Here is a 6,260-nt window from a genome sequence, read left to right as displayed (position 1 = left end):
TTAAAGATAAACCCAATGTTTTAGTCCCAACATAGTGTCATGCACCAGTAAGTAGGCCTATCGGAGTGAACTCTCACATTTTCTCATGGTAGTAGACAATATGCAATTCAATTGCATATACCCCCTTGACCTCAAAACTGATTTAGTATTGCTTAACTTTCTCACAAATACTTCAAAATTGTATTTCTTTTAATTAAATGCCAATGTTTTTCCATATTTATTAATTGTGTCGAATAAAATAATTTTTATTTAATCTCATTTTTGCGGTCAAAGTACAACGTTTGGTGGCAGGGTTGCTTTAGTTTCAAAGTTTGCATTATCTGTGTACCCCTTTGAAGGGTTATATATTATTTGCCCAATTTCCCCTGTTAGTAGAAGTCCTAAAAGAATACTGTGAGATTCTGGCAATTAAGCAGTTTTTCTGCTTACCCCTAGCGTATGCTAGTGTATGCTACTGTACCTGTAGACTTCCAGTCACTGCGCTAGTTAGCATTGGCTCGAGAAACTACCTCTAACTTCCTTCTTACTGCACGCAGAGGCAAAAAAAATTGTACACACAAGTTCATCTGACTCTGGGTAAGTCAAAGAATTCATAGACAGAATCTCGCAGTATTCCTTTAATGAATTACATCAATGTGTATCACTTTAAACTTCTGGTGCTTCATGTGTTTGAATTGAGAAAATAATATTGTTTCTGTTTCACTTTTCGTACCCCCGAAAATATGTAAAGTATCTCTTGTCTAATTTTATTTATGAAGTAAATATGTTCAGAAATTGCTTTTTTTTTTTGGACAACAGCTCATAAGAGTATTTATTAACTGGGGATAAAAAAAATCTTTTGATTCCAAATACAGGTGCAATCAAACCCTCTTTTGATGTTGTGGTTTTAATTTAGTCTTTAATGTGTGGGAGGACTCGGTTTGATCAAACGAGTGGATACGACTTGTTACATAACACTTTGAGCGGCGTTGCACTGCTGTAAAAGCCACATTTGAAGCTGCAGTTATTTTGGTTGTCATTTGTTCCAATTGACAGTTGGCCTCATCACTCCATCACGGCACACAGCCTGTGTTACTCACTTCCGCTTTAAAATGTTCTTGCCTTTTCCTCTCACTTACAGTAAGACAGTGCCAGGAGTATACATGGGAATGCATATGGTATGTTCCTGCCATAGGGTTCATTCTGACTCGCACATTTAAACACTTTGACCTCACTTCAGCTGTAATAGTCCTCCGATGTTTTTCTAATGTACTTAAGTTATTCAGATGTAGTCGTCCCCTGGCCTGCCTGTATGGATTTAAAGGCCTCCTGACTCTGTCTGGCCCCTGAGAGCGAAGCTCCCATCACGCACTCTTGACGTTTGCATGTGATGGGCTGCCAGGGACTGCATGTGTCGCCAGCCAGCACTGACGTTCCAGGAGGTTGAGCCATTACACCGCTCTCTGATGTCATCTCCAGATGAAGGCATAAGAAAGAGAGTGTGTGTGTGAGTTCATGTGTGTTTTCTAATGTATCTAAAGGGGGGTTAGGGCTGCAGTCCACTGGCCCCTTGCCTGAAGTGCATTTGAGACATTCACATGCAGAGCAGGCCACAACTCCAGCCAAATACTGGGGCCATCGCCCAGAACCAACACTGCTCCATAATAACCCAGCTACAACCCGAACAGCCGCCCCTATCCTCCACACTTCTTTTACATATTCAAACAGAATATCAAGGACGTTTTTTTAGATGTCATTTTAGCGACTAGATAACAACCAAAATATGACATTGCCAGGCGTCTCGGTATCATCATAAAAATATATACTGTAGAACTTCAATGAACACAGTCTCAAATAGCGGCCTGTCCCTTTTAATAGCCAGGGAATGGCGCGCATTTCAAATAAACATCTGTTTCAAATAAACGCTGGGTCGAAATGAGTTGTTTACAAGGTTACCATGAATGGTTTATGAGGTTAAATGTTTGATTTGTTACATTAAATAATTCAGTATTGACTCAAAAAAAGGTATGGCAATCATTCGATTTTATCGCCAGTAAGAAACTGTCGGCCATTGGCTGCTAACAGCTGAGAACTGCGAACTAACTGACAAGCATAAAAAAAGTCAACAACTTCAGAAATATAGGTCCTTTAGTGGCGAAAGTAAGAACTGCTCAAAATGCGTAGCCAAAGCGCAGAAAAAATATTCTGTCAAGGAAAAGTCCTTTAAAAAAAAAAAAAAAAAAAAAATCTTCCCATCCACAGTTTTTATGCTCGTAAAGTCATTCTGTAAAAAAAAAAACAAGACAGCTGTGATGGAAACAGGAAGTTTCGTTTAAATTCTATATATGTCGACAAATCATTTGTTAAAATTAATTATGTGAGAAATGGCAGTGGAAACGCCTTGATGAGCAGATATTTTTTTACAATAACCATCGATGAAAGTGCACAGTGACCTTGATTCTCCTTTTCAATGAATATCGAGGGTCTTATTGCGGTGACATGATGATCAATGTTTTACTGCCATTTGACCCCCCCAAATAATCTCGCTCTTATCCATAATAATGTCATCATGTAGACTTTCCTATCGGCTGTATCTGCCAGCTGTTGGCTAGAGCGCACGTACCAAGACTAGAGTAGGCACATTTGCTATTTAACACAACGGTCTTTGTGACAAAATTATCATTAGAGTTGAAAATGATTTGTATTCGGCACATGAAAACTTAAGCGAAAAGTACATTTGTGTACTATGTCATCGGCATTGATTTTTATCCGCACTGATTTTCGTTCGGTTGAAACACCACTGGTGGGAAAATGTGCATATTTTCTTTATGTGGATTTTTCAATATTTACATGAAAATCTGTCTCCAATTGGATGGAAACCTAGCCATAGAGGCATACTAAGGCAAGAGAAACGTGACACAGTGTGCAAATGATAACACATTATTGCAGGAAATGACGAAATTTATAAAAATGCTGGAAGTGAATCCTGGAAATTAAACAATTAACTATGCAAATGAGCAAAAGCTGTGTGCATTAAGGAAATAGACGCCTGGCTCAAATAGAAGCCTGTCTCTAATAAGCGCCTGTTGTGTTCAGTGATTTAAGCAAGTAAATGCCTGGGCTATTAATTTAAGTTTTACAGTATATTTGGTTGGTTGTATTAAAGGTATCTCAAGTCACTTCAACCAGAAAACCAAATTTCAACAAGAAAATGACATCATAATCCCTGATAACAAAAATTTATCACATGAAACCAGAAGATCCATTTGTATCCATAGAAACATGTCTATTCTCGCATTCTCACACATCACAATGGAGTACAAATAATAAAAAAACACAACCACAACAATGCTAACTGAAATAATTCACAATTCATCTAAAACAAAAGCACTGTTGTGAATTAAAACCCTGCAGTGTTTACATCAAGAGGGGTACAACTGAGCGTGCCCAGATTGTGTTAGCGAGGCGGCTAAGTGTGACATGTTTTCCTATGGGAAAGGCTAACAGCTGATAAAGACCCAGAGACATAACTGCATAGCATGTGAAGTGGTAAACATGCCATTAAGTATTTTATGGAAAACTAAATTCAAACCACAGCAGAGAGAGTTTCAACTTCTACCTCTGAAATGGAGGTTGGGAAACGATAGAGGAGAAAGGAGTAATCACCACAGGGTGAGGGAGTGCACAGCACATGGCCGAGCCCAGACAAACCCAACCGTCCACTTGATTGATTTCAGGTCGGGGATAAAAGCATGATTGCATATTCGTACCTCAATTAAAGGGTTACTCTAGCGTTTTCTCTGGCGTCTGGTAAAGCTGCATGCTTTTCGGCACATCTTTATTTACCAGGCACAGACCAGCGCTAATATGAAAATGTTTCAGTATCGTGTCTAACTTAAAGATGACGTATGATTAGAATGAAAAACACTGCGACGTTGCATCTTTTACCTCTGTGCTGTTTACTATTGGAAAATACCACTAACTCGATCTCATTGAAAAAATATGTATGTGTGTGTATGTATGTTTTTGTGTGTGTGTGTGTGTGCACGTGTGTATGTGCTTGCAGTGCGCTTACTTTAAGACATAAGCAATGACTATCCTGCTGTGAGTAAATCAGGTTGTCCGAAGTTAAAGAATGATGGCTCGTAATGGTTTAATTCCAGGAAGAAAAACATCTATCACCTCTGGCTAGGAGAGACTACCCATCCAGAACCTTTTTTTCCTGGCCGATTTGCCATCCGTTGACAGGGAAAGTGTGCTTCTAGAACATTTGGTAACCCTTTATGAAGACTTTCAAGAATACGCATGAGTAAATTATTAATAAATAGTGGTATTTAAAAAAAATATTTAACCTTTATTTAACTAGGCAAGTCAGTTAAGAACAAATTCTTATTTACAATGATTGTGCGCCGCCCAATGGGACTCCCAATCACAGCTGGTTGTGATACAGCCTGGATTTGAACCAGGGTGTCTGTAGTGATGCCTCTTGCACTGAGATGCAGTGTCTTAGACCGCTGTGCCACTCGGGAGCCCCCCATTGCTCCTGCAGAGTAGGTTACATACAATTAACAAATTAGTATTTTATGATTTATGGAATCTATAAGCATCATACATCGAATGCAAATTTGTAGCATTCTTTGAACATTTTCTTCATATTTTCTTAAGCATGTAACCAAAACATTCTAGAGCTTTAGACTAAATTTGCAATATAATTGCCATACACACAGGTGTACATAATCTGTGGCGCTTATAGATGTATATATATATGTTATAAAATCATGAACTTTACAGGTATATATTGAAAGGAGAAACAACTAAGTCACTGCAGTGATTTTCAAACCTCTCCTCAGGGAACCCAGACCTTTCATGATTTGTTGTAGCCCTGAACTAGCTCGTCTGATTCACCTAGTCAAGGGCTTGATAATTAGTTGACAAGTTGAATCAGGTGTGCTATCTCTAGAATAGTTCTAATACATGGAATAGCTGGCGGGTCCCTGAGTGGAGGTTTGAGGACCGTTGAACTAAGGACACAGTGCAGTGGAATGAAGACTTGGGAAAACACCCTAGACCAACTAGTTAGAGACACCTTTTTAATCTCCAAGCCAGACCTCAATGCACCTGAGCCCATTAGATGTTCTGATTGGCTGGGCCAGGAGACTGAGGTCACGAGGACTGGTTAAAGGTGCGGTGGTCACAGAGGAAATGAGGTTTCTATTTGTGTCTAAGTGCTGGAACACTGGAACAGGAACTGGTGCATGACAGCATGGAGGAGCACTTCCTTTACACACACCCTACGTGTTGATTGGATTATTTTTTATCCTACGTGACCTATCCAACACAATTATACCCTGTTCTCCACTGTACTTTTTTTCTTCATTTCTTTCTTTCTTTCATTCATTCTTTCTTTCTTTCTTTCTTTCTTTCTTTCTTTCTTTCACAAACACTAACATATGTGCGCGCATGCACCCACACAATCCCTTCTCCAAAACACACCCACACAAACACCATCACTCAGATGGTGTGTGTGTGTGCGTGAGTCATAATGCTCCCCAATCACGTGAATCCCTTTGTTCCTGATTTCACGCTTGGTTTGCACACAGCTTGAGCCGGACTGGTGTCATCACTTCTCTGCCTGTCACTCCTGCCAAATCTCTCTCTCTCTCTCTCACGCACGCACGCACGCACGCACGCACGCACGCACGCACGCACACGCACACGCACACACACACACACACGCACACGCACACGCACACACACACACACACACACACACACACACACACACACACACACACACACACACACACACACACACACACACACACACAGATCCCTGGCAACTCTTCCTGGTTTTGTGACACATGTTGGTTCCTTGTTTGTGTCTTACTCTAACACATGTTGCAGTGTTTTTCTTGTTTCTTTGTTTGTTTGCTTTCCGGTCTATTCTTGGTCCATTCTTGGTCCATTAACATCTCCATGTGAGGAAATGAATGAATCTGAACATTCATCTGTCACTTGATTCACTTCTAAGCAGATATAGTATAATGAATTATGCAAGACTGGTTTGACTTACATGGTTACCATCATTCAAGTGACTTTGATAGATACGGTAGGTCTATGCAAACATAAATATATGTTGTGGGAAACCTGCCTCCGAAGTAAACAGAGAAAACATGCAAATAAACACAAACAAACGTGACATACAATATCCTAGTGTAGGTTCTGCCCATCCAAGCACTGGCTTAGTGCCACTCACCCGTAGGAAGAGATGTGAGCCGTAG

Source organism: Salvelinus namaycush, chromosome 24 (genome assembly GCF_016432855.1).
Source record: "Salvelinus namaycush isolate Seneca chromosome 24, SaNama_1.0, whole genome shotgun sequence".
NCBI classification, from domain to species: Eukaryota; Metazoa; Chordata; class Actinopteri; order Salmoniformes; family Salmonidae; genus Salvelinus; species Salvelinus namaycush.
Note: the sequence above shows the minus strand (reverse complement) of the source record.